General features: G+C 42.2%; 1 protein-coding gene across 2 annotated transcripts in view; it reads left to right on the forward strand.

The window, feature by feature from the left end:
• The window catches only part of LOC104575381 (protein FAM219A), a 104,265-nt gene that overhangs the window by 70,630 nt on the left and 24,448 nt on the right, over positions 1-9,187 (forward strand). The window lies entirely within an intron of this gene.

Genomic DNA, 9,187 nt, shown 5'->3' on the forward strand with positions numbered 1-9,187 from the left:
AATCAATTGTTCAAATGCCAAATGCTCTGATGGAAAGTTGATAAATGTCATTTTTCCTCTCTGTGAAGAATCATATATAAATCTGTCATATGTGCTTGCTGGAAGCTTGGTTCAAATGAGCTCAATTTAAATACCAACCCACCATGAATATAACTTTTACTTCCAGAGCCCACAGTGATTGAAGTGTGACAGAACAAGAGTGCTGTGCTTCATGCACTGGAGACGGACTTATCCTGCCATTTAAATGTTTTTTCTATGTTTGTTTCTTCCTCTTTGTCATAAACACATTTCACTGCCGTATATTTCCTTGGGATTTGTTTTGATAAGAGGAAAGCTTCACAGGCACCCTCAATTTCTAGTGTCTTCCCAAATATTGGACCTATTTTTTAAGTGGATTAATAAAACATTTAGCTTGCAACTGGGAGCACAGGGGGAAGAACCTTACATCAAGGGCAAATAATATCTCCATGCGGTCCATGTAGTTCATCTCAAACTCTTACTGGAATTATATCCATACCGATTATATATTTCCTGCTTTTTAAAAAACTCCCTCTTTGTCTTTCTATCAGAAATTCTTCTGGGCTTGACCATGCTTCTTTCTTACTTGCAAATCATTGGATAAGGAGGATCTGTCCGGTGCAGTGAGGATGGATGTCCATTAGTGCTTATAACGTAATCTCCAATGCACCCTTATTAGGAGGCCTATCCAGATGGCACATGACAAGACATTTGAAAACAGAAGAGAGTTGTGATAAGGAAAGAGGGAAAAACAGAAAATCCAAAAGTGTTAATCTCAGAGGCTCCATATCCACTGGAAAGCAGCAGATCCCCAGGAGATGATGTATTATTTTAATAGAGCTTGTGCCACCTGTTTTTCTACTTCACATTTTTAATTTTGCTTCTGTGCATTGAAATCCATCCCTCTCCTGACTGTCTATCTTAGGTAGCAGTCAATGACAAGACAGTTTGTGTTAAAACAAAATTGGCGATATAGCAATTGATTGGACTGTTGCAGGATGGGTCATGGTGGTGATGAGGAACTGTGTCAGTGGTGTCTTCCTCAAGAGCATCCACCACACTTGGAGTAAGGGCAGTAAATTCCCCCTGTCCCATCATCAGGTGAACATAAGAGAGAGCAAGAGAAAGACTAACGACAGCCTTCATCCATCCCAGACATCTCTGTTTCATTCCCTTACTCTGTGGCTATGATTGACATGCAGGCTGGCTTCCACGCTGGCTTTTGCATGATCTCAACTAGTGTGCAGGGAAGCAAAACTGGAGTGCCCAGAATATAACACATGGACAGTAAAACTAGTGGGCTCGAGGGAGATATTTCTTCCACAGAAGGGGGTCCCTGGCTAACTGGCTTCAGGAAAACTAAATGGCAAGTGGTGATGATGGATATTTAAAATCAAGTGGTCACCAGGGAGTTTTGTTTGTTTTGTGCAAAACTAGAGAGGCTCTCCTTAGTTGTGGGTTCTAGAAAAAGATAAATGTTCTCTAGTTGTGAAATTACATGCTGTCTAGACCAGATTCAGATGAGATTTGAATAGTCAATACTTTTTTTCCCCTAACTTTTTTAACCTATGAATAATTCTCTGTGGACTTTTTCACCTAGACACCCATCAGGGATCCAGACACTCATCAGGCTGCCTAATGACAGCCATTTTTTTGCATCATTACTTTAGAAAAGGTACTAAAGTAGTCTCCTTAGTGCCTGTTTATAAAGTTCCCCTTCAGCCAATGGGGAGACGTGGGTATTTTTGGAGGACTGGGAGGATCTTGTCTGCTTAGATGTGAGCACATCCTCTGTTTTGACTAGTTAGAGAAGTAAGGCACTGCTTTTGGAAGACTGCCCAATGAGTTGCCTAAATGTATCCGAAAAGTGAGTGTCTAAGCTAGGCAAACTGGATCCCACCCTAAGATTTGGTGAGCTACATCCCAATGAGGCCTTCCATTGTATGACCTAAGAGGAATCCTAGTTCATATTGATGCTGTCTTGAAAGTGTTTTTTGTTTAGGTTTTCATTGCAAAACTTCTTGTAAAAAGTTAAATGTGATGTAGCAGTTAATTTTTCTGCTTTCCTAGATGCACTTTCATTCCCTTTACAGTTTAGCTCTCATTCTGGCATAGATTTTAATACCAAGAAATACGACTGAGTCAGCTCCATAAGGAGAAGCAAGTTTCACAAGGTTGCCTTTGATGTAAGCTACTGTAGCTCAATTATATTCTCTACCAGCCTAACCAGAAGCTTTCCTTGCTTCAAGAAGCAGGAAGCAGTCATAACACTCATACAGCAGAGCTATTTCATGAATAAATGGGGAGCTAGCACTTTCCCCAGCAGTTGCATTGTAGGATCTTGCTGTACAGATCTTGCTGTACTTCTTGCTGTGGTGTTAACTCCTGCCTCCCATCCTGCTGCCATGCATTTATGGCAGATACTAAATTGCCTTACTGTCAGGAAGGGATAGTACTGGGAATATCAGTCAATGAGTTGAGAACTACAAAGCCCCAAGGGTTCAACATAACAAAATTAGTGCATTTCTGGTTGAAACTTTACAGATGGCCTGTAATCCTGGTAAATGATTGGCTGCCATTTGCTCTCCGTGTTGCTACTGAAGCTATGATTTTTCAATTTCTGTAGTTAGTTAACCCCTTCTCCTAACGTTTTTTGTGTGCTCAGAGTTTGTTTTAAAGCAGCTCCACCAGAGCCACAAGGTGCACAACCCAATGCTGTTCAGAAGGCTGCCTCACTTGGGCAGGTCATGAAAAACTGGGTGGTAGGAGATGTAGTCCCAAACAAAGCAGGAAACAAATTTCTTGTATAGAACTGGAGCGCTCAATACCTGCCTGCATCCTTGGCTTCTGTTCTGCAGCATCACTTCCAAGTCTGCTTCATAGAAATACTTCATAAACAGAATAATAAGGGAAGGTTGTAGTAGACTGGACAAATCAATGCCATTAGTGTATCCTTTTGTCAGTGCCTCAAGTACTGCATTATTCCCAGTTGTTCTTCTGTAACAAGGTGATTAATGCTAATTAGGTGCAGAAGCTGTTGTTTCTGGGAGGAGGCTCTGTAGGTAAATTAGGAAAATGTTTTTGAAAAGAAGCCGTAACTCTTTAGCTAAGTCTCTGGGTTCCAGCTCTATTGATAAAACTGCAGATCTCCATATCCATAACTGTTTGCATGGCAACCTCAAGTGACATCATTACCTTTTCCTCCCCTGGGAGCATCCATTTCCTTGAACACAGGCAATACTTTGTACTGGAAGAATGAGTAATGTGGAAGCCAGAGCGCAGGGGCCATGCAGCACTGCTATTGATTTCTTCATGAAGACAGAAGTGCAGACTACCACTCGGAGCTCTCCTGAGGCTGGGAGGAATTTATTTAAACATTATTTCATATGTTATTACTCTTTCCACTTGTAAGAAAAATTGCGTGCACAGATTTATTGCAGCAACCTTCCTGTAGGTATCCGCAGGCTCCTTTGAAGGGGATGAGGGAACAGTTGCATCATGTTAAGGACAGTTAGGCTGTCTGCAGGCAGAGCAGCAAAGAGGAGGGAAGAAAAACAGTTGTGACAGGATTAGTATTGCAGATTTGTTAGATGAGAAGAAATGGGGCAGAAAGGAGGAGGTGGATAAGACACTGTAGCTGACACAAGCTCCAATAAACAGTTAAAGACATTAAGAGACTGGAAAAGAGTTACCCACTGGAGTTCAGCAGGGAGGTGTAGGTGGGTAAGACATAGAGAAGGAAGGTACCAGACAGGACACCCCTGGAGCAAAGTATTGATAAATGAATGTTAGTCAGCATGATGTGTCAAATGATTTATGCCAGAGGAGCCTGGTCTTTCTCAAACTGCAACCTGCTGAATTTGTTGTGCCACACAGCCAGGGCCTTGCTGACCGTGCCAGCCCTCCGTCCTCATCCTGTGACAAGTTACTGGGTATCCACACACCTCACACCCCAGTGTACACACAGCACCAACATCATGTGCTGCACGCAATGCTCTCAGCTAATATGCCTTCAGATATAAAGTCAGGAAGGAACAGGATATAGAGTGGCTGCGTTATGTTCGTGGCCATTTCCTAGCCATGCTTTAACCACTCTGAATTTTTACAGCACTTGTAGATTTTGGTAGGTAAGGAAATCATGAAGATTCACTTTTATGAAAATTATCTTTCTATGTGATCAGAATGGGCCAAAGTATCGTAAATCTGAATGGAGGTTTGGTGCAGGAAGCAGATGGCCAGGGCTGCAAATTTCTCTTCCTTGTAGTACCCTCACCCACCACAGTCTATCATCTCAAATATGAGAAGCAGCTCAAATCATGTACTGATTATTTCCCTAGCAGAAGGCTATGAGCCAAAACAAATTAGGCAAATTACTGAGATTCTCTGATAGAAGGAGGAAAAAATACAGCTGCTCTAGGAAAGCCTAAATACAGTAGGCAACATCACAGTGATGAACCAGTGGCAGTTCAGAGGTGTTGTTACATGGAATATATTAATCTCATCACTGTTTTCCATGCAGCAAGTAGAGGGCTGGGGTAAAAGACAGACATCTTCACAAAGGTGATTTGCACCTTACCACTGATGTTAAAAAGACCTAGTCTGCCGAGCTGACAAGGCCACCTGTTCAAGTGCTGGCACTTTTGACAAAACCAATACAGAAAAGTGGCTGTAATGCTAATTTTGGGGGCTTCTCAGAACCCTATATCCTCAACAATGGGCTTTATCAGCTCTTCTAGCTCATCTCATGGAAACGTTTCCCCATTTCTGAATTATCCAGGTGATATCATTTCTATAATTCTTTTTAATGCCTCCTTAGGTAAATGACTTTCTGTTCAGCGCTCAAGGGAAGCAAGTAGAACCCAGTGTAATTAATGCAAACTGTCTCTAGGATAGACCGCAGCATCCACAGATAATATTGTTTGATGCATTTTCTTTTCTGTGTTTGGTTTATTAATGATGAGCCTTAAACTGCACCTGACAGTTAATTGAATTTGTTCAGACTCTTCAGTGTTGTGGGCTCCCCCTTCATCTTCTCTGGGCTGCACACTCAGCTCTTGCCCAGGAAAGGTTACTGTCTGCTTATTGAGTGCCAGGGCTAACATGCTACCTCAGCAGAGCAGGGCTTTATATTAAGTAGAAAAAAAACACACACTTGTCAAAAAGGGAGAATTTGTGCTAGTATAAGAAGTTTACTTCAATTCTTGTTTTATGACTGCTGTCATTAAGCGCACAAGATGCTTAATGTTTCATCTCAACACCCAGAAAACTTTCTGTCACTTTTCTGAGATCTTAAAGGTTCCTTCAGAGACTGAGAGCTCAGAAAAAAACAGATACAAACCTCAGCAGGCCACAGCCAGAGAGCATGGCAGGCATGAGTGTCATCAGTAGCGTGGGTCCTGGCAACAGCTGGGTCCTTGTTAGGTGGTCCTGGACCAAGCAGACCTCAGCTGAGCATGACCAGAGGAACATTCAAGGAGCCCTTCTCCTCTACACTGACTCGGAGTGGTCTTTCTTGGCTCCCATTACAGTAAGCTGGGCACAGCAGAGCCCCTGTGTGCCAAGCAGAGCACAGTGAGGTAGCTAAGAGACCACCTGTGTGCCCAAGCATTACTGTATGAGATCTACCAAATGAAATGGTGGAGAAAAGGTATGATATAAGCAGCAGCAACAAAATAAGCACCTTTTACCCCCCAAATAGCAGCTGTTAGACTTCATTGTGCCCATCAGTTTCTATTTAGAGGTGTGGAGAGAAGTAATTCCAAGAAGTAGGAGTCAGTGCAGAAGAAACCTTTGAGGTTTCTTCTGTGATTCTTCATGGAGGGAGAGGTGATTGAGCAGGCTATGGAGTGATACAGGCAAATATACAACCACCTCCTCTGCCAACACCAGTGTTTTATGGAAAGGTTTCAAAATCAGGAATGAAGCAGTGGTGTAGTGGTGGGGCCAGCTGTGCAAAGAGGCTTCTGGCTCTTGCAAATCCTGGCCAGGACTAAGAATTATCTCTGCCCTAACAGTCACTTCGCCCTTGGCAGTAACAAGGCAGGTGACCTCTTCAGGAGTGAGTGCAGTCGGGACCAGTTGCAGTCCTCCTGCTTGGCTGCGTGCCGCCAGCTTTCTGGCACCTCTCCTCCTTTACCCACAAACCGCAAGCTTTTGGCACTGCTCTCTTCTTGTTCCAGTTGGCAGTCATTCTCTCTAAAGCAGGTCTCACAGAAGGAAAATAAAGCCATTTTTATACATACTACATATTTATCAAGATACATTTTTATTTAAAAAATTGTAAAGTCACAGCAGTAATTGGACAGTCTGATTCCATTTCTCCAGTTGTTAAACACAGCTATCATTCAAAGAGATTTAATTACCACCTGAATCATGACTGAATAGCCTGTGCTGAGGGTAGGCATTTATTGCATCATTCATGGAAATGAGTCATCACAGTCTGGTACTCTGCAAATTAGCTGTATTCCTTTTCGTGAAACTTCTTTCCAAAGGAAAATCTCAAACTGTTCATCAGATTTTAAAATATAGTCCTAAAAGAAGGCTCTGAAAGTCTTGTCATAACCCATTGCTCTACACACTAGTGAAGTAAATAGATTGCTTCAGATAGTTGAGTTACGAGAGCATACATTCCCACTCAGCTATCTGGGAATACCAGTCACGGGTATATTCTGGGCCTGCCCCAGGTACAAAATCAAATGTATTAGCTTCCTGTGGTGGGATCCAAGAAGGAATTAGCTTTGCAGGTAGCTTGAGGTAAGACTTTCTTTTCCACCTTTGGTATGAGCAAAGAGGGTGCACACAGTAAGTCACTGCATTTCAGGTGACAAGTGGTGACTTAGTTACTTGTGGCATCTATCCATATTCTCAATCTACTCAAAGATAGCCTTAAATCCATGGTTCAGGGGCTCATTCCTACCAGTTGTGTTACATGAGACCAAGCACCAGATTCATGTTGGGACTTCAGTTTTGTTTATTGGGACCAAGTCCTCATATGCCAAAATTCCACATAAAATATTTACTGGAGAAGAATTGTTCTGGTACCAGGTATGTCTGTACTTTCACAGTTAGAAGAATGTGCCTTATTTCCAACTTGACTAACTTCAGCTTCCAGCTACTAACTCTGCCTTTGTCTACTAGATTAAACATTTTTCCAGGGTCCACTCTCTTCCCAGCCGTTAGCGGCATCTTAACCATTTATTTAGGGAGAAAAAAAAAAAAAAGAAGCCTCTCTGGTTGGGCAAGTCTTTCTGCTCTGTAAGTGTCACTGTTTATAGCACAATAAAACAAACCCTCTACAAGGAGGGCACTTCTGCTATAAACCTGAGACCATCGTGTTATGTGTGCTTTAACTTTGACATTTTCTGCCTTCTGCTCTACATGGAAAACAATCCCTGCTTTTTCCAAACAACCTACATACCCTCCTGCCTCTAACTTTGTTTTTGCTCACTGGTAGGCAGCTGGTACAGTCAAATCAGCAGATGTTGATGTCTCTTGAAGGAATGATGCGGCTCTCCTCTCTAGCTCAGTAATCTGAAGTTCGAGAGCTAAAAAGTGCTTTCTGTCATGAATAAACTGCGAACTGGATAAGAAAAGAGAGTTTAACCACACCAGGTGTTTCAGAGCTGCAGGCGGCTAGCAGCTACTTTGCGGCAAGGGAGCTCAGTGTAACACTGGCCACTCTCCATGTTAGAAAACAGCCCTTCTCTGTCTCCCTTCACTCCTCAGTCAAGAAGGTTTGCAAGTGTTCACAAGAGATGTCAATGTTTTCCTCTTCTCAGCATTAATGATGACTGAGGCAGTCATGTTTCACATGACAGTTCAATCTGATATTGATAGAGAGATTTTTTTGCTGTTATAATTTTAGGTGGACTTTGCAAGAAAAGAGGCTGGCCATAACACAAAGAGCCTTACCTACTGCATGCCACAAATAATTATGAGAAAGGAAAGAGGAAAAAAAGTGAGTGAATCCTCCTATCCCGTGCTTTTTCCTGTTATGTCCTATGCATTTCTTTTTCTGTGGAACTGGAGGAACTGTTTTTTATGCAAAGAAAATTAAACCCCATCCTGATGAATGACATCTACTATTTTAATAACTTGGCAAACACTGTTTTGGTCTTCAGATGAGAAATTTAGGACAGGAGTGAAGGCAGTGGTAAAATAATCAAAACTGTTAGATATGCAGAAGTTCCCTTGGGAGAAGAGAAATGCTGGTCCAGAGCAAACTTGGATATCTTGCATATAGGCCAGAAGAAAAAATCTGTCTATGGTCTTGGAATTTGGAATTCAAGAGATGTTTATGACAAACTGATTGTTGTATCTAATAGAATAGATAGGAAGAGAATAACGCTGAAACTTTTCCAACACAGGATACAATTTGAAAATAAAAGCAACTTTCCAGACCTCATAGACCAGTTGTGTAATCCAGGAGGAGAATCACAGAATTGTGAGAAATTAAGCAGACAATATTTAGAGATCTAAAAATCAAGATTCGCATATATACTTCTTGTGCTTCTTCATTTCAATCAGATCTTGTGGGTAAGGATTAGAGTGTAGGAGAAAGGGAGACTGCGACACCATATGGTCATCGACAAGACTCGTTTATTGAACATTCAGTGTGCACTCTTATACACAACTTAATTAGGTTCATGCATATTGCAAGGCTTGCGCTCATGATTGGTTGCTAAGGAGGTTGCTATGTCCCGGCCGCATAGGCTCTTTCCCAGCTCTGCAAAGTTGTTTACCCGAAACGGCTAACTACTCTTTTCCCACATAGCTCCCCATTCCCAGCCGGCCAAGGACAACTCACTAACGCTCCCCAGTACATTATCAGCAAGGCGCAGGTGGTGCAGATTCCTAGCACAGTGCAGATTCTCAGCACAGCATCCCTCTACAATTCCCCCTTTTTTCTTTTGCACTAATCAAGCCTTGCTGGTAAGTGAGAATACTTTATGTCTAATACATGCAAAACCAGAATACCTTATGTCTAATACATGCAAAAGCACAGCCAAAAACTACAAGGCATAAACAATAAAACAACTAGTAATATTAGCCGTGATTTACTAATACATGCACCCATCCCCAAGTCCGTGTTGGCCTGCAAGGTCTTTCCAGTCGAGAGTCCGATGTCCTGCTGAGCAGCTTCCGTTGTCTATTGATCTGCTGACGGGCA

This window comes from Tinamus guttatus, unplaced genomic scaffold (assembly GCF_059628265.1).
Source record: "Tinamus guttatus ecotype Peru unplaced genomic scaffold, ASM5962826v1 Tinamus_guttatus_pri_ptg000696l, whole genome shotgun sequence".
NCBI lineage: Eukaryota > Metazoa > Chordata > Aves > Tinamiformes > Tinamidae > Tinamus > Tinamus guttatus.